The 20,731-nt window shown below is 40.6% G+C and overlaps 1 long non-coding RNA gene across 1 annotated transcript; it reads right to left on the reverse strand.

Moving 5' to 3' along the window:
• Positions 1 to 5,135: 5,135 nt before the first annotated feature.
• LOC126240503 (uncharacterized) lies at positions 5,136 to 19,951 on the reverse strand. Its single transcript, XR_007545367.1, has 3 exons — positions 19,775 to 19,951; positions 16,706 to 16,809; positions 5,136 to 5,998 (listed from the first exon to the last, which is right to left on the reverse strand). It is a non-coding gene; the product is annotated as an uncharacterized LOC126240503 (long non-coding RNA).
• Positions 19,952 to 20,731: the final 780 nt, after the last annotated feature.

A 20,731-nucleotide genomic window follows, 5' to 3' on the forward strand; every position in this document is an offset into this window, starting at 1 on the left:
CTATGATGATGAGTGTAGACAGTTAATATTTATAGATGCTGCATTCATAGCATACACAGAAGATTCCAATATATTCGAGACATTCTTGGCAGGCAGTGCATCACTGAAGTCTTTTAAGGATGTGGAGTGTTCTAAAACACGGAGTGCAAAGTGGTCAACATGTTTCTGCCATGGAATTCACTCGAATGGCTTGATGCACCTCATAAAAATATGGTGGCGTCGCTTCAATTATTCGCTCACATGGGTGCCTTCATCTACATCAAAGGCGAGGACAAGATCACATGAATGCAATGAGTTGTCAAGTTTACTGCTGTTCAAGAACTGGAATTCTGCATGTGTCCTGTTTTCATCTACTCAAGAAAAAGATGATGTGTGAAAATAGTGTTGTGTTTGCTTATGAAAATGCGAGTTGGATGAAAATAAATTAATTTTTACCTCACAGTCCGTGTACTGTCTGTCACACTTTGTTAGCATGTAACATTACCCAGATCTCTCATTTGTGGTTTTCCTCAAGCACAGGACATATAATTTTAGACATGTTTGGTATGTATGTTTGGAAGTGGACTTGACCCCGAGCTACCTGTTCCCATAAAAAAACGTGCTGCACTACAGGCATAATCCCATGGGCGATTATATATATTTTGTATTCTCCTTCTTAAATATAATCTCACTAATAGCACTCAAGTTTCAAAGTAATGTCATTTGTACCTTGCACATCCCTTACATTTACAACCGGGACAGGATTTCCATAAATAACAACAACAAAAAAGTATGGTAACGAATTTTTCATTTATTCAATTCTTGCATATTCATCTTGACTCTTGAGGTCCAATTTAGTTCTTGAAATACAATTTGATTTGTGAGATAAAATTTGATTCTAATATTTCTGTGCAGGAATAGTTTTTTTACCAAGAAAAAATTCACTGGTTGAAATATTTATAATTTTCAGATATATAAATCTACACTTAATAACTAATCAGACTTGGATAGCTAGTGGCAGGTGAAACTTAAAAACTGTTCTATTTACATGACATGCAAGGTGAATATATGTAACTCCGACATAGAATTTTGGAGACACACATGGTGTGCACATATATATCTTTTCTTTTTACTTACAAGTTGGATATTTACAGCCGGCTGCGATGGCCGAGCAGTTCTAGGCACTTCAGTCCGGAACTGCGTGACTGCTATGGTTGCAGGTTCAAATCCTGCCTTGGGCATGGATGTGTGTGATGTCCTTAGGATAGCTGGGTTTAAGTAGTTCTAAGTTCTAGGGGACTGATGACCTCAGATGTTAAGTCCCATAGTGCTCAGAGCCATTTGAACCATTTGATAAAACACACACAATCACGTACACTATGATTAAAGGGCCATACTATTCTGCAATATTTACATACAGTCTCATTCTCCCCCTCTCACTTAATCAGGGCCCCCACCACCTCTCTCTCAACAAGTGAATGGTGTGAGTATGAGAAAGTTTCAATCCAATCATCACAAATGACTCTTTTATTGTCATGAGATGCAGGCTGACTTTAGATTGCAGTTCAGTGTAAGGGTTACATTCTCTCCATCAAATATCAGTTTGCCATGCCATCTTCATATATTGCGGCTGCATCGGAGCACTGCAAACACTGCTGTACAGGTACTGCAAATATTTTTTGTGCGGGAGTGTCCTCAGTGCATGCCCTCCAATGTGTGATAAGCATACATTTTTGCTCACAGACCTGCAAAATCCACAATTGGTGATCCATTCACCTCATCTTTCATTAGACTGATAAACTTCTTGTTCTGTGGAAAAATATTGTAAGGGTTATCGGCCATGTATGAAGACATATTGAATTATTCACCATGCATGGCATCTCATTACTTAGACTGATGACCATGGATGTTAAGTCCCATAGTGCTCAGAGCCATCTCATTACTTAATGTGGTTTGCAGTCTTTCACCCAATAGATGAAGCTATATGTATCAATACAAAGTAATTCTGGATCTGCAAGATGAGTTTTCACAAACTCCTAATGGAATGGGTACATATGGAGTTTGAATAAGTCTAGTATACACTTCGCCACATAGATAGGTTTCAGAATTCTGCTACAATGTTAGCTATCTTCACAGCAACCAAGCTCTTATTGAATACTGTGACTCACTTAAAATTTGGCCTGCTGATGCTTTTTCTTATGCCAAACACACATCTCATTTGGTGCTACTCAAAATGTTATGGTCCCTCAGATTCTCTACTGCTTTACCAAAAATTGAATTAGTCATTAATTTAAAAAATCACACTCGAAGTTACGCATTGTGGATGCTCTATTTTGTATTTAAATCAATATGCTTCTTCAACCAGGGGGATTGCTTAAAGGACACAACTTGGGTGATTCTAACCAGCTTCATCTCCAATCTGAGACACTGCTGGAGATTGTGATAGTGACTAATGTGTGTCTGCTAATTCCCCAGCATTGTCACCAGTTTTCGGGTGCAACCTCTTTGCAGAATTAGTTGCTTGGGACACAGCAGTAAATGGGTGTGAACATCATGCAAACTAGTAGGGTATGTGAGTTCTGCCTGCACCACATACCCAACACCATACCCTCAACTTTTCCACCTAATTCCTTGCATTCTTCTTTGGGCACCCACTGAAACTCAGTTGGCAGTGATTGTTGCATGGCATGCCCGTACAGGTTGTTTGACATCCAAGTACAAGGTGTAACTCGAATCAAGGGATGTGTTGAACCTCTCACCCATATGTGGGTTATTTGCCTTGCTGTGACTATGGACTCATCGAAAAATTCCCCTAAGGATCCCTCACTCAAAGAAATCAAACATGTCAGCATTAGTCAACCGTCCAATACTGCACTTTGTTTTCTCAAGCATAGCGTCTCAAGACAATCCAGGTACTGTGCAATAAAAGGCAGGATCCAAAGAATATGTCACCATGCATAGACTCCAGATTTCTCAAAAACATTCATGAGTATGCACACATCTGTGGACATGTTGAATCCCTGCCAGACATTCACAGCATGCTCATACTCTGCATTCACTATGGCATCGCCTGTGAGGTACATGGAGAATGCATTTTGTTTATGGTAGCCTGGTTTCTTTGAGTTTTGCCATATTATCCACACACTCATGTGGGAAAATGCCCTTCCTAGTCATAAGCTGAAACTTTTCCTCATGGGGGAATGAAGCTCAGGTGATGTGCATATCCTTCTGAGGCAGAGTTTCAACAAGTTTCTGTAGCTCCATTGCTATCTTGTAAATGGCAACTTCAGAATGGTGTCAATTGCAGTGTCTCTTGCATCCATGGTAATTGTGAGTTGTGCGTCTGGAAAGGGGCAGGCAAGACAGTCCTTAGTAAGTTTGAAAGGCATCATTCACCTCTACAGTCCCCTCAGTCTTCATTTACCCTTGCTTGTTAAATCCTGATAGTGTGTCAGTGAGGGAGGCTTATAAAGCTGTGGCTTGTGGCAGGTGGCACTGTTAAATATTCAAAATTCCTAAGAACTGACCAAGCTCATGATAGCTTCTTTTTTTTTTGGGGGGGGGGGGAGCCTCAAGTTTCTGGTGGTGTTGACTTGGTCTGGAGTTTGTTTGATCCCTGCAGTGATGACTATGTAACCGAGGAAGGAAACAGCTGCCTTCCAAAACTAAGATTTGTCCTTGTTCATCTTCATACCCATGTCATTTAGGACAGAGAGCACTTGTTCAGAGTGTCAGTTGTGGTCATTAGGGATAGCCAAAAAAAAAAAAAGAGGCATACCAGAAATCTAACTGTAAAGGTACCTCAGTAACGAAACATTGCAACATCTGAGCTGTGTTCTTCAACCCATAGGGCATGAAAAGATGTTGAAAGGGACCGATCGGTGTGATAATAGTGGTTTTTGCAATATTATCTTTGTGCATGGGGAATTGTATTGTAAGCTTTTTCCATTCAGCCACACTGAACATAGCTGAGCCTGCTATTGGGTGTGTGAAATCTTGTATGTTGGGTACTGGGTAGCTGTCATGCACTGTACGGGTCTTGATAGCTCTTTAGTTGCCACAGAGTCTCAAAGTTCTGTCTTTTTTTGGCGTTAAGTTGATCAGTGACACCCATGTGCTGTTTGCTGGACAAACTATGCCTGCCTAGGAATGTTCATTAGTCGCTGCCTTAGCGGCATGTAAGTTGGCCGGGAACAATCAGTGCACCTTGTGAAGTACTGACAGTTGTTAGGATACAATGCAGCTTCCCATTATGTATCACACAAGCTTGCACTTCCATGTGAGGATGAGTAGAACTGTATTCACAACAAAAGATGGAATTTTGTTAATGCACAATAAGAAACATCTGTCAATGCTTTTGTGAAAGCCAAAGTATGTCTTTGAAAGAAGCACAGCCAAACTTCATTTTGTGATGTATATATAAATAAAACCACATCTCATTCTGAGCTAAAATAGTATTGTAATTAAAAAGAACAGTGAATAAAATTTCTAACTTAAGAACAGGGTAATTTTTCTGTATGAGCTACGTGTTACATAAAAAAGTCTACTGCAGGGATTTCAGTGTACAGTTAAATATTGATGTCACTGAAGGTATTACTTATAGGTAGTTATCTGGTAACCTCTGAACTCCTTCCATATCTGAATGTCAGGAATACATTGCAGTACAGGTACTGGCATCCACTATGTTGATAATGAGGCAGTCAACAACAGACTCCACATTTTCTCCTCTTCTTTTATGACATACTACTCTGCATCCCGTCAGTGTTCGCCAGTGATGTGTATGTTAGCTCCAGTACATCTGGGAGCTTAAATGTCTTGTTATTTCTCATGACAAATCCCTTAACTTGGCTCCACATCAGCTCTGTTGAGTCCAGATTGCAGTGGTGTGGTAGCAACTATAAAAATGCAGCATTTGTATGGTGTGCTCAATGCTGTGAAAATTAAATTTTCGATGTCTCTGTGATGCTTATGACTTTGGCTCATGGGAAACCACACCAGTAGTATAAAACAATGGAGTAAGTTAAAATGAAACAATATTTGATTTTTTTATTTTTGTCCCAAAATTTAATTTGCAATGTTTTCTTAATTTAAACTAACTTTATTAACAAGGAATTCTGTGTGTGATACGTAATCAGAAACATGAACACATACATTTTTCACAAAAGGTTCTGATTAGATTATATGTTAATTAGCATATTTTTGTTGAATTTTATATTTAAATGATGTAGGTATTTGAACTTAATGAAAAAGTAGACCAGGATGAGACTCAATTCAGAAACCCACAAAATGCCCCATCCCCATTCTCCAACTCTGTCAATTCAGCTATGCACTTCGCCTGTAATAGCACCTTAATGGTAGTAAATGAAGTTCCTAGGAAAACTTCAAAGTGAATTTTCTCTGTAAACTTGTAAAAAAACATTAAGAACAACCAATTTCTTGCCACTTTTTAAACAGTATTCCACATGCATCTTCACTAAGGAGATGGAAGCAGCATCAGCCATTTTCACATTATGTATTAACAGTACGACATTCAGTGCACAATTAGAGTCTACAGAGACTGCAACTGTACGCCAGCTAAAAGGTGATTAAGAAAAGTTGATGGTTCTTAATACATTAGAATATGTCAAAGTTTCATTTATCTACTATGTGAGTAGGTCCTACTTCCAAGAGCGTAACAAAACGAGTGCACATGTTGTATGGCTGCTGGTTGTAGTGGGTTTACATCAGATTGTGTGTTTAAATCAGGTTTATTCTTATGATGACCAACTATAATTACATGTATTTTTAACAGTCCGCAGCTCGTGGTCTCGTGGTAGGGTTCTTGCTTCCCGAGCACGGGGTCCCGGGTTCGATTCCCGGTGGGGTCTGGGATTTTCACCTGCCTCGAGATGACTGGGTGTTGCTGTGTCGTCTTCTTCATCATCATTCATCCCCATTAAGGTCAGAGGAAGGCAACGGCATACCACCTAGGACCTTGCCTAGTACGGCGGTACCCGTCTCCTGCATCGTCCCCTACGCTCTGTTACGGAGTATGGGACTTCATCATCATCATTATCATCATTTTTAACGATCACTTTAAAAATGCAGCAGCAAAAACAGGTTTAAATGATTTGGTTTAGCAAGAGAATTTATGAAAAATGTCATTCCACAAAGCTTCAAGCAACTAGAAGTAGCACCAACATCCTACACTGAAATTAATAGAATTATAAAAATTCTTACAAATGAAAGGTCATAATTTGATGGAATTGCAAACAAAATTCTGGAAAGTTGTTCTAGCTTTATAAATTGTGTCCTGGAACAGGGAATTTTTTTCCAGACAGGTTAAAATGTACTGTTGTTAAACGTCTTTATAAAAAAGGTGAAAAGAAGGACTTAAATACTTATCATTCAATTTCCCTAATGATTTCTTTTTTCGAGAATATTCAAAGAAGTAACATACTCAAGACTTGAATTCCAGAAAGTTTGCTCAACTGTTAAAGCAATTTGCACATTCACTCACCAAATGAATGAAGCCTTAAATAATAAAATATTGCCAGCTGGTATGTTTTGTGATTTTTCCAAGCTGTTTGGTTGCATAGATTATGTACCCTCTCAGAAAAATGTAAGTTTTAAGCAACTGATGGCTTTATGCACAACTGGTTTGAATCCTGCATAACAGAATGCAAAAAGTTGTACTGAATAAAACAATGGTGCCTAAAATCTTCCACACTGGCTGTTAAAATACTTTTATTAAAAAGTCACAGTCAGTTTCGCATTAATGGATAACTTTGGAATGAATGTATTTTAACAGCCATCGTGGAAGATTTTATTTGCCATGTGCAACTTTGGCTGTGGTTACCTGACCTCTAAAATAATATGTTCAATACCAAAAATGTTTAAACAAGAGGGAGTCACACCAGGATCAATTTTAGGTACATTCCTATTCAATATATATATATATATATATATATATATATATATATATATATATACATATATATATATGAATGACCTTCCACGTGCTATTTATCAAGCAGAATTGGTACTTTTTTCACATGACACTAGTGTTATAATAAATATCATTAAAATAAAGCAACAGAAAAGATTGTTAATGACGTTTTTCAAAGAATTATTAAGCAGTTTTCTGAAAATGGACTCTCCTTTAATTTTGAGGAAACATGCTATATTCAGTTCTGTAAAATAAATAGAGACCTACCACCTACCAACAATGGATGCTGCACATGCACTGGAGTCAGTAAATAGGATCTAGTGCTCTAAATTTATGGGTGTATGTGTTGATGAAATCTTGGGCTAGAAGAAGCATATTACTGACCTGCTCAAACAATGAAATGCAGCTATGGAAACATACAAATCAAGCATATTGCACTCAATAATGTCCTATGGAATAATTTCCTGGGGTACTCATCACTTAGAAAGAAGCAGTGGTTGCACCAAAGTGAGCAGTGAGAATAATATATGGTGTTTACCTGTGGTCGTCAGAAGTCACGTGTTCAAGGAGTTAGGCATTTTAAATGAACCACTACAATGCATATATTCCCTAGTGAAATTCATCACAATTTGAGAAGAATAGTGATGTTCATATCTAAAATGCTAGAAGACCATTATTAAAGCTGTCACTGGCTCAGAAAGGCATTCAAGATTACAGCAACAAAAATTTTTGGTCATTTGTCCAGTACTGCAAAATCTGACAGGCAGCAAAGCAAGTTTTAAATCTAACCTAAAATCATTTCTCCTGGACAACTCATTCTGTCTTATGGACAAATTTTTATTTAAAGACAGGTAGCCTGTAAATTCTTTTTTAAAAAAACCTAGTTTTTAAATGTAATTGCACGATTAGGACTAAAAACTTATATGTTCATTACTGTTAACATTCATCATTTATATATATCCTGTAAACTCATCAACATCATTTCAATAAAAGAATCATTGAAAGTTTTGTGGAACATGTAGCTAACAAACTAACTAAGCTGTGGCTCTTTAGAGTTTTGTTTAAGATCCAGATATTGTGTCTGACTTGATACTGATAGAAGATTGTCATTCATGTCTGATACTCCAGCAGTAACATTCTTAGGCCTGCTGCTTAGATACAACTGGATATTATCAGCACATAAGTGGTAGTGACAAGAATGTTTAAGTTAATCTGTCATCTATTCATGGACAATGTACTTCAAGGCTTTAAATATTGCAGATATGTTCCTTAGCCTGTAGCTGTCTGGTGATTTTGAGCGCTCATTCTTGGTATTGGTGAAGCTATGTTTGCATGTTGAAGGTGATGTACCTTCCCTCATGATGCACACGATTTCAGAGTGTGCACATTCACACAGTTCACAGGCTCTGGGTCAGTCATCTGGTATGCTCTGGTGAACCGCCAAAGAAACAGAATTGTTTAAGTGATCACAAACAAGTTCTTGATTGAGTCTGTACTCTGAATTACTGTTATTCAGTCAATGTGTTCATTGCTATGCACAATGTCTATTTTATGTGTTGCTCTATAAAGTACTAAGCCCTTTAAATCGTGTTTATTTTTGCTACTGCAAACTTGGCGTTGAGAGAGGTTAGTGTCAGTGCTTAGTCACCCAACAAACATCTCGATGGAAGAAATATTCCAATGTCTCATCGCAGCAAGCTTTTGTAGAAGAGCAAGCTATCACCACTGCTCTCAGTCAAGTGCCATCTGCATGTTTGCGGCAGGTTACTCTCCCATCAGTGCAATTGTCACTCTTTCCAACATATGATGAATCGGCTAAAGACTGGGACTCCTACAAGACATGGTTGCACCAACATTTCCAGTTTTTTTTACATAAATGATGCAAACCTGCTCAAGGTACCCTTCGCCACACACCGTCAGGTGGCTTGCGGAATGTGGGTGTAGATGTAGAAGGCTTTCTTTCTTTTCTGGCTTTCAGTGCACATTTATCAGTTGTTGTGACAACTTGCATGCTTACGAGAATCAGCCAGCTTATCATTTGATGAAATGTGCAAGCTTCTCTCAAACTATTACTGTGAATGAATGCATGTCATTGTGATGCATATAGAATTTGACCATTGTCAGAAACACCCAAACCAACCTTACAAAATCTGGGCTGCAGAACTACACGAGTTGGGCCATCATTGTAAATTTGTCACTAGTACTCATAATGAATCCTACACTGATCACATGATGCATGATGATATTACTTGTCTGGCCTGGGATAGGGAAGTCCTTAAAAAAGTGCTTCAGTATTAGAATCTGATGCTTACCAATGTCCTCAACACAGCATAGTCCTTTGAAGTGTCACAGACCATAGGCGATCAGATTGTTGCGTGGGTGGAGGTATTGGAAATGACTCAGTCAACCCCTGTTATGCATGCTACAAGTGTTCACAATGACAGGGAAGCAGTTGAAGCATTACAACCTTTGACTCAGCATTGCATGGGGCAGCATCAGTTATGGCCATAGCAGTAACAGGTCATGTCACAATAGTGACTGTGAGCTCCCCTTCTGTCTTGCCCATAATGCTTCGTCCAACACGAGTGTGCTGTGTGTCCTAAGTGTTGGGCGGTTTGCAACAAGTGTTGAAAGAAAGACCACATTGCTTCAGTGTTTAACTCCTCTTCAAACATGGTGGACACAGTAGCCCCATTGACATAAACTGTATCTCTACAATGACTGTTTCCAAGGACAAATTGTTTATTGACTTTTGTGTGTTTAACAAACTGTTAAAAATGAAAGAGGACTCAGGATCTGCAGTGACTTTAGTAAATGCACAAATGTAGGTGGTCTTGGGCTCCCCTCCCTTCACACAGGTTTCATGGATGTTGGTTAACTACAGTAAACAAAAGATTCTGATTCTAGGTCAGTTTTCCACTTCTGTCTCTTACAAATCTGTTGTTCATCATCTCACCTTTCTTCTTGTGGATCATTCCCATACTGCAGACCTGTTTGGGTTAGATAAGTTTAACACCTTTGGTTTCTTCATTGCTGATGAAACAAGTTTAGTGTCAGATCAAGTTCTATATCAGCAATTTGAGCCTCTCTCCTCTGAGTTTTTGTCTCTGTTTTCCCTTGGGCTATGTTGTACTACCTGTTTACAGACCCACATTACCATGAAAGAGTACATCTGCCCTAATTTTTTTCAGGCATGACAGGTGCCTGTCATGTTGTGTGACTCTGTCAAGCCCAAATTAGACTGTTTGATGTCATTCAGCCTTCCAGCGAATGGACTACACCAGTGGTCATTATTAAGAAGTTGACAGGTAAGCTTCACCCCTGTGGCAACTTCAGTGTCACAATTAATGCACAGTCTGTGATAGGTACATACCCTTTGCCTTGCCGTAATGAGTTGCTTGCAAAACTGTCAGGCGGCCACTACATTTTGAAGCCCCTCTGCTCTGAGTTTTTGTCTCTGTTTTCCTTTGGGCTACGTTGTACAACCGGTTTTCAGGCCCACATTACCATGAAAGAGTACATCTGCCCTAATTTTTTTCGGGCGTGACAGGTGCCTGTCATGCTGTGTGACTGTCAAGCCCAAATAACACTGTTTGATGTCATTCAGCCTTCCAGTGAATGGACTACACCAGTGGTCATTATTAAGAAGTTGACAGGTAAGCTTCACCCCTTTGGCAACTTCAGTGAAACGATTAATGCACAGTCTGTGATAGGTACATACCCTTTGCCTTGCCGTAATGAGTTGCTTGCAAAACTGTCAGGCGGCCACTACATTTTGAAGCCCCTCTGCTCTGAGTTTTTGTCTCTGTTTTCCTTTGGGCTACGTTGTACAACCGGTTTTCAGGCCCACATTACCATGAAAGAGTACATCTGCCCTAATTTTTTTCGGGCGTGACAGGTGCCTGTCATGTTGTGTGACTGTCAAGCCCAAATAACACTGTTTGATGTCATTCAGCCTTCCAGTGAATGGACTACACCAGTGGTCATTATTAAGAAGTTGACAGGTAAGCTTCACCCCTGTGGCAACTTCAGTGTCACAATTAATGCACAGTCTGTGATAGGTACATACCCTTTGCCTTGCCGTAATGAGTTGCTTGCAAAACTGTCAGGCGGCCACTACATTTTGAAGCCCCTCTGCTCTGAGTTTTTGTCTCTGTTTTCCTTTGGGCTACGTTGTACAACCGGTTTTCAGGCCCACATTACCATGAAAGAGTACATCTGCCCTAATTTTTTTCGGGCGTGACAGGTGCCTGTCATGTTGTGTGACTGTCAAGCCCAAATAACACTGTTTGATGTCATTCAGCCTTCCAGTGAATGGACTACACCAGTGGTCATTATTAAGAAGTTGACAGGTAAGCTTCACCCCTGTGGCAACTTCAGTGTCACAATTAATGCACAGTCTGTGATAGGTACATACCCTTTGCCTTGCCGTAATGAGTTGCTTGCAAAACTGTCAGGCGGCCACTACATTTTGAAGCCCCTCTGCTCTGAGTTTTTGTCTCTGTTTTCCTTTGGGCTATGTTGTACAACCGGTTTTCAGGCCCACATTACCATGAAAGAGTACATCTGCCCTAATTTTTTTCGGGCGTGACAGGTGCCTGTCATGTTGTGTGACTGTCAAGCCCAAATAACACTGTTTGATGTCATTCAGCCTTCCAGTGAATGGACTACACCAGTGGTCATTATTAAGAAGTTGACAGGTAAGCTTCACCCCTTTGGCAACTTCAGTGAAACGATTAATGCACAGTCTGTGATAGGTACATACCCTTTGCCTTGCCCTAGTGAGTTGCTTGCAACATTGTCAGGCGGCCACTACATTTTCAATATTGATTTGTCAGAAGAGTACCTCCAGTTCCCCTTGGATGGAGCTACTAGGCACCTTCTTGTAGTCAATACACCTTTTGGCCTGTACCAATATCAATGCTTGGGTTTTGGCGTCACTAGCACGCCCACAATTTTTCAGCATTTTTTAGAACAGCTGGCAGCCTGTGTACCTGGCTGCATCAATTACCTCAATGACATGACTGTTTTGGGTTCTTCCACGGAAGACCTCTTTAACAACCTCTGATCATTGTTTTTTGTTTTGCAGTCTGTGGGTCTCAAGTGCGATCTTGCCAAATCCCACTTTTTTCCCGTCGTCACGTTTTGAGGTTTCTCACTTAGGGATCAATCTGTTGCATCATGAGGCTTTGCCACAGCCAGTCTCCATTGAGGAACTGCATGCATATCTAGGTAAAACTGCGTCTAACAATTAATTTTTACTGGATGCATCCACTGTTGCCCAGTGACTGCAGGTGCTTTTGCATAAAAATGTGCCTTTTTCCGGTCTTTTGACTGAGCATTTGCTTTCCTTAAATCTAAGCTTTAATCTGCCCCGTGTTTGGTCACTTTTCAGCTGGGTCAGCATCTCGTGGTCGCAACATATGCCTCTCGGCATGGTGTTGGCACACAAATATGTGGACAATTCTGAAAGACCCATTGCTTATGCTTGTAAGGCTTTTACTCCCTCTCAGCAACAGCATGTTTGGAATGAAAAGGATGCATTAGTGATTGTGTTCATCCTCAAGAAATTTCAAGTCTTCTTCTATGGTTATAAGTTCAATTTAATCACGGTCACAAGCTGTTGGTTGCTCTTTTTAACCCTTCAGCTGGACAAGGCAGTGCATTATGTGCAGCGGTGAGCTCTCTTCCTCTCCCATTACCATTATCTGATCCATTACCATTTGATGGTACAATACTCCAATGCTGATGCCTCATCTAGGCTTTCAATTGGACCAGGTCCGGCGTTCAATCAGGACAAGTTACTTTGTTTCTTCTTAGATATTGAGAATCAGAATGCGGGTGATGGTTTTTCCACCACTAGTGCCATGATGGCATTGGCCATCGCCCCAGATCTTGTACTTAGTCGGGTCCTCTTTTGTGCAGCATGGGTGCCCAGAAAAACCTTTGGCCCATGCTTTGTATTCCTTGCATAATTACTTCTCCTTCAAGCACCGCCTTTCTGTGTTTGATGGGGTTCTATTTTCAGCTATGGAGGATGCTGCTCCCTTGGTTGTGATTCATGCTTTCTTACACCTTAATGTGCTGTGGCTTCTGCATGTCACTCACTGGGTGACCTCTCGCACCAAAGCTTTGGCCTACTGGCATGTGTATTGGCCAGTCATAGATTGGGCCATTACGTGGCTTTTCGCAGCTTGGACTCACTGCATTCAGCAACAGGTGGCCCAGAAGACGTCTCTTTCTCCCTGGCCGACGCCACAGTGTCCGTGGGAGTGTCTACGTGTCGATTTTGCAGGGCCCTTCCTAAATCAGTATTGGCACATTGTCCACGTCCTCAGTAGCCACTATTTCAGCCCTGTCTAAGATTTTTGCAATTGAGGGACTTCTGTGTGCAATGGTGTTTTTGACAGGCTTGTGGTATTTGCAATCGCTCAGCTCCCCAGTTTCATCCTCAATCTAATGGTGAGGCCAAACACATGGTTTGGACATTTAAAACTCTGATGTGGAACTATGCATCTGGCAGATCTGCTGAAGCTGCTTTAGACTGTTTTTTGAGTTCATACCATTTCACTCTGGTGGGGAACAGGACCCTGGTGGAGGTGCTGTATGGAGGCCAACTACAGATCCTCCATCATCTGCTGCATCCAATCACGCATCCACCGACATTGCTGGCTCTGTGACAGTTCCAGCTGGGTGCGCCTGCCTGGACTCGTGGTTTTGGCCGCTGGATGAACTTGGTTCCTGCCATCAGTTGTCAGGGCTGGCATCTGTGCCTCTTCTGCACTCCTGACAGGTGGATGTCCCGTCACTTCGACCAGCTGTGTCCGCTCACAGCGGATCCTGTTTCGGAAGGACCACTGGCTTCCCCGCCCCACCACCCCCGCCTCTGCTGCTGCTGATGCATGTTTATGTGTCACAGATGTTCCGGTTTGCACTGATGGAGGTCACTACCTGGAAGATCACTGTCTGTCTGGGGTTCCTGCCTCCACGCCCACTCCTTGACTGCTGTTGCTGGTGCAGTCCCTGCTGCACCTGATGCCACTGCCACCTCCATTGCTGGGTCCTATGTGGCTGTTATCTCCAATGCTCCCACTGATGCCTCCAGCACTGATCGCTGACATCGACAAGGATGTCGCTATGGAGACACCGTCCTTGGTCTGCCCTATGGCCTCTCTTGAGGGGGTGGGGGGACAGTGTGCCAACCCACCCCCTCATCACTTCTGCCCCCTACTTGCCAGTGCCTGCCCACCACATGCTGTGGCAACCGCCATCATTGGGCTATGAAATGGATGTCACCACTGTCATTTGTGTTTTCTTTGACTTGTAAACTCAGTGCCACGTGAGTTCAGAGCCTTTTTTTTTCATGGTAGCAGTGCTTTTTCGGTACCAGTGTTTTTTTTTTTGTACCAGTGCTTTTTCTTGTACCTTGCCTTTTTCTGTGCCTAGTGTTTTGTAAGCATGTACGTGTATGTACATGTGTGATTTTCTTACGCATAGAAGGAAGGAGTGATGTACCTTCACTCACGATGTGCACAATTTCGGAGAGCGCGTGTCATACAATTTACAGGCCCACTTATAGAGGCCACCTGGGATGGCCCACTGGCATGCTCTGTTTAACTGCCAAAGAAAAACAGCATTATAAGTGACTGCAAACGAGTGCTCAGTCTACTGTACTTCATATCACTGTTGTCCAGTCAACATGTTCAACGCTATGCTACTCGTTGCTCAGTAAAGTACTATGTTCCATAAATCACATTTGTTCTTGCTATAGCAGACGGATATATACAGCTAACAATAAAGAAATTAACGATATCTGTGAGATCTGGAATTATGAAATTGGTAATGTTTTTAGTCATAGCCATGTTCACTCAATTGTGCTACTGCTTCAGAAGATATTCTTATGGTTGCTTTCAACTGTTTGTGGGCATTTATTCCTTAGTGGTATTCGTTGCTGAAAATGAAGAAAGCAGTTTCAGATCAATTGTGACCTGCAAACCACAATGCGATACACAAAAGGTATTTCCTTATATACTATGCATCCTTGTTTACTGTTCAAAGCATTCTAATGCAGTGGTCTTTGCAAGCTGCTGGCACACATAAGCAAATGGGAAATTCCTGAAAATTTAAAATACAGGGTGATTATAATTAAAGTTAAATTTTCAAACCACTGTAGAAATAACACCACTGCGCTGGTCAGAATGATGACAAATTGCAACAGAATATTACTGGAGAAGAGAGAAAACGTATGGCAGAAGAAAAATAAAGAGTTACAAAATGTAGCAATAGATGGCGATGTAAGCATCATAATTTAATAATGGTCGACTACAAATGACAAATGACTCATACAACAATGCCTAAGGTGTACGTCTGACACTAAACAAACTGTACTACTCAGTGTGCATAGGTGTGATACTGTTAGTTACGTAAGCCCATTGTTAGTTATGTAAGCCCATCCATCACAGCAAGGTCGTATCAATTGGATGGGAAAAATTGGTTTATAATTGTCCTGAGATTTACTATTCATACAGAAAGGTGTGAGATACATGGGTAAATGTGTATGTTTAAAAATCAATTAAAGAACTTTCTGTGAAGCAGTCCTTTCTACTTCATTGAAGAGTAGCTTTACAAAAAGTCCTAAAATTAATGTGTAATGTTATAATGTAATTAATATTTTACTGTGATACTATAATACTTCATGAAGTTAAGTCATTTAATAGTATTGAACCTAAGTAAACATATTCATTTACTTCTTTACATATCCCAGAGATCCCTTTCCACTGAATTCATAGAGTATGATTCATGTAATAAAATGTAAGTGTAGCATAAATAGTGTATAGTATATTGCTGTGAGTAATTTGCTAATGGAATGCACAGAAATTGATTTCTAACAGCTGCTTCCACTTTGCCAATATCTACATTGACTTTCTAAACCATAAGTTATTATTTATGGTGGGATGTACAAAACACAGTGAACAGATGCAGGCCCTGGAATGTGGTACTGGATGAGGTGATTGTTGATGGATTAAAACTTTGAATCAACACCTGAAATTTAAGTTTGAAGAACACTATATCAAAGATGGAGACTTGGTTTCAAATGGTGACCTGGCGAACAAGGGCATCCATACATGGGGGAAAGGGTGGGCTACTCCCCCCCCCCCCCCCCCAACACTTAGCTCTCAGGGAGAGTAAAAAATATAATGTAGTCAGGTGCTTTTCTTTCAAGAAAATGATTTAAAAGCCGGCATTACACAGGTTTTTAACAGGGTAGGAATTTAAACTTTTTTATGGTTACTTACAAGTTGCCATTAGTCTTCCAAAATATTAAAAATACACCACGTCCCATGTTTAATGCCCCCGGCCCCCTCCTCTACAAGTTCTTGTATGGGTGCCCTTGCTGGGAAATCTTTTCCATGTGTCTCTTAGCACAAATTTAGTGTAGACTGTCCTGTTACGTAAAAGATTCCATCTAGCTATGTTTTCTGTTCATAACACATTTTTTACAAAGATGATCTGTGGAAAATACAAACTATTAAGCTCTTGTGTTTCTGAAATCAATGTTGAATAAGGACTAATCAATAGTTTATGTACTATTTGCAGAGGTTTTGAGGTTTTTACATAGACAGTTATTTTAAAAAATAAAGAAAGAAATGATTTATATCCCTGAATTTTATTTTACTTTCAACCACAGGCTGTTCCAGAAGTCTGAGGTTCTTTTGATGAGCCATGATTACCATCTTCATTAACTTTATTCTCATCTTTTATAAATGAATATTCATATGAATTAGACAAACCACTTACTACACAAGCAGCTAATGCACTGCGATGCAAACCCATTTTCTCCACAACATCCCAACGATTATCTCTGATGTCATAACGTTCTACGTATGGAATTGTTGTAAATCCTGCAACAGAGATTGGCTATAGCAGTCACTGACATATTTCAAAATTATTAGCTTGAAATGAATTGTGTTGTCACTCAGTTAATATAAATCTGGAGTAACTGCAAGCATGTAAATACCAATAAAAGACTGGGTTAACTAACTAGTGTTATTCTGGAAATTATTGTAACAGAGTTTGATCATAAATAGTACTTTGATGGTCTGTACTCCTCAACAAATGACAGCACTGGCACATAACTGCTTTAAACATATTGTTTGGAGTCTCTGTTACTACTTCAACTACAAGCAAGCTAATGCTAGCATTGAGTTCATACTTATTGTGGCCAAAGTGGGACTGTGTGAGAGAAGTGTTTTGCAGTGACTGAAGCGGTCACTGCGTCTCAAAAAGCAAGAGGTGTTGCTCTAGTAGAATTTTAACAAATAATGGAAGCAGTTATCAGTAATAACTGTTTGTGTTTGGCTGTGTTGGTATTAGCACTGTGAGTTGCAATGCAACCAGAATTTTTTGGACATTGTAGAAGGGTAGAACTTACGAAAGCATTCATTAAGGGTGACTGTAACTTTTCAGTTGATGAGAGTGTGACTAAATTTTAGAGCTATACCAGTAATATGGTGTTAAAATTTTTAACCTTTCGAGAATTATAATCGTGCTCAAGACAATGCAGCACTTTTTCCCAGCATCACATTTAAAAACTGGTACTATCTTGATGAAATAAGGTCAACACTTTTGTTGTACGTAGCAGAAATTCAGGAAGTCAGAATTTGTTCTACTGGAACAATGGCCGAGAACCACATTTAACAACTGGTACTACAATGCATATGAGCCAAGTAGAGGGAGCTTAATGAAGGATGTCATATCAAACACTGTATGTGTGTGTGTATGTGTGTGTGTGTGTGTGTGTGTGTGTGTGTGTGTGTGTGGTCTTCAGTCCAGAGACTGGTTTGATGCAGCTCTCCATGCTACTCTATCCTGTGCAAGCTTCTTCATCTCCCAGTACCTACTGCAACCTACATCCTTCTGAATCTGTTTAGTGTATTCATCTCTTGGTCTCCCTCTACGATTTTTACCCTCCCCGCTGCCCTCCAATACTAAAAGGTGATCCCTTGATGCCTCAGAATATGCCCTACTAACCGATCCCTTCTTCTAGTCAAGTTGTGCCACAAATTTCTCTTCTCTCCAATTCTATTCAATACCTCCTCATTAGTTATGTGATCTACCCATCTAATCTTCAGCATTCTTCTGTAGCACCACATTTCAAAAGCTTCTATTCTCTTCTTGTCCAAACTAGTTATCGTCCATGTTTCACTTCCATACATGGCTACGCTCCATACAAATACTTTCAGAAACGACTTCCTGACACTTAAATCTACACTCGATGTTAACAAATTTCTCTTCTTCAGAAACGCTTTCATTGCCATTGCTAGTCTACATTTTATATCCTCTCTACTTCAACCATCATCAGTTATTTTACTCCCCAAATAGCAAAACTCCTTTACTACTTTAAGAGTCTCATTTCCTAATCTAATTCCCTCAGCATCACCCGACTTAATTTGACTACATTCCATTATCCTCGTTTTGCTTTTGTTGATGTTCATCTTATACCCTCCTTTCAAGACACTGTACATTCCGTTCAACTGCTCTTCCAAGTCCTTTGCTGTCTCTGACAGAATTACAATGTCATCGGAGAACGTCAAAGTTTTTATTTCTTCTCCCTGGATTTTAATGCCTACTCCAACTTTCTTTGTTTCCTTTAGTGCTTGCTCAATATACAGATTGAATAACATCGGGGAGAGCCTACAACCCTGTCTCACTCCCTTCCCAACCACTGCTTCCCTTTCATGCCCCTCGACTCTCATAACCGCCATCTGGTTTCTGTACAAATTGTAAATAGCCCTTCGCTCCCTGTATTTTACCCCTGCCACCTTCAGAATTTGAAAGAGAGTATTCCAGTCAATGTTGTCAAAAGCTTTCTCTAAGTCTACAAATTCTAGAAATGTAGGTTTGCCTTTCCTTAATTTATTTTCTAAGGTAAGCTGTAGGGTCAGTATTGCCCCACATGTTCCAACATTTCTATGGAATCCAAACTGGTCTTCCCCGAGGTTGGCTTCTCCCAGTTTTTCCATTTGTCTGTAAAGAATTGGTGTTAGTATTTTGCAGCTGTGGCTTATTAAACTGATAGTTCAGTAATTTTCACAACTTTGGGAATTATTATATTCTTCTTGAAGTCTGAGGGTATTTCGCATGTCTGATACATCTTGCTCACTAGATGGTAGAGTTTTGTTAGGCCTGGCTCTCCCAAGGCAGTCAGTAATTCTAATGGAATGTTGTCTACTCCTGGGGCCTTGTTTCGACTTAGGTCTTTGAGTGCTCTGTCAAACTCTGCACACAGTATCATATCTCCTATTTCTTCTTCATCTACATTCTCTTCCATTTCTATAATATTGTCCTCCAGAATATTGGCCTTGTATAGACCCTCTATACACTCCTTCCACTTTTCTACATTCTCTTCTTTGCTTACAACTGGGTTTCCATCTGAGCTCTTGATATTCATGCAAGTGGTTCTCTTTTCTCCAAAGGTCTCTTTATCATTCTCTAGTGCTCTCCCTGAAGCTGTGTACAACCTCTGGTTCTTTCAGTTTATCCAGGTCCCATCCCCTCAAATTCCTACCTTTTTGCAGTTTCTTCAGTTTTAATCTACAGTTCATAATCAATAAATAGTGGTCCGAGTCCACATCTGCCCCTGGAAATGTCTTACAATTTAAAACCTGGTTCCTGAATCTCTGTCTTACCATTATATAATCTATCTGAGACCTTCCCGTATCTCCAGGCTTCTTCCATGTATACAACCTTCGTTTATGATTCTTGAACCAAGATCAAACACACTATTAAAATTAAAATGAGTTCATAATAGAGGGAAACATTCCACATAGGAAAAATATATCTAAAAACAAAGATGATGTGACTTACCAAATGAAAGTGCTGGCAGGTCGACAGAACACAAACAAACACAAACATACACATAAAATTCAAGCTTTCGCAACAAACTGTTGCCTCATCAGCAAAGAGGGAAGGAGAGGGAAAGACGAAAGGATGTGGGTTTTAAGGGAGAGGGTAAGGAGTCATTCCAATCCCGGGAGCGGAAACACTTACCTTAGGGGGAAAAAAGGACGGGTATACACTCGCACACGCACACACACACACATATCCATCCACACATATACAGACACAAGCAGACATATTTAAAGACAAAGAGTTTGGGCAGAGATGTCAGTCGAGGCGGAAGTGCAGAGGCAAAGATGTTGTTGAATGACAGGTATGAGTGGCGGTAACTTGAAATTAGCGGAGATTGAGGCCTGGTGGGTAACAGGAAGAGAGGATATATCGAAGAGCAAGATCCCATCTCCGGAGTTCGGATAGGTTGATGTTGGTGGGAAGTATCCAGATAACCCGGACGGTGTAACACTGTGCCAAGATGTGCTGGCCGTGCACCAAGGCATGTTTAGCCACAGGGTGATCCTCATTACCAACAAACACTGTCTGCCTGTGTCCATTCATGCGAATGGACAGTTTGTTGCTGGTCATTCCCGCATAGAATTCATCACAGTGTAGGCAGGTCAATTGGTAAATCACGTGGGTGCTTTCACACGTGGCTCTGCCTTTGATCGTGTACACGTTCCGGGTTACAGGACCGGAGTAGGTGGCGGTGGGAGGGTGCAAGGGACAGGTTTTACACCGGGGGCGGTTACAAGGATAGGAGCCAGAGGGTAGGGAAGGTGGTTTGGGGATTTCATAGGGATGAACTAACAGGTTACGAAGGTTAGGTGGACGGCGGAAAGACACTCTTGGTGGAGTGGGGAGGATTTCATGAAGGATGGATCTCATTTCAGGGCAGGATTTGAGGAAGTCGTATCCCTGCTGGAGAGC

Source organism: Schistocerca nitens, chromosome 1 (genome assembly GCF_023898315.1).
Source record: "Schistocerca nitens isolate TAMUIC-IGC-003100 chromosome 1, iqSchNite1.1, whole genome shotgun sequence".
Taxonomy (NCBI): Eukaryota; Metazoa; Arthropoda; class Insecta; order Orthoptera; family Acrididae; genus Schistocerca; species Schistocerca nitens.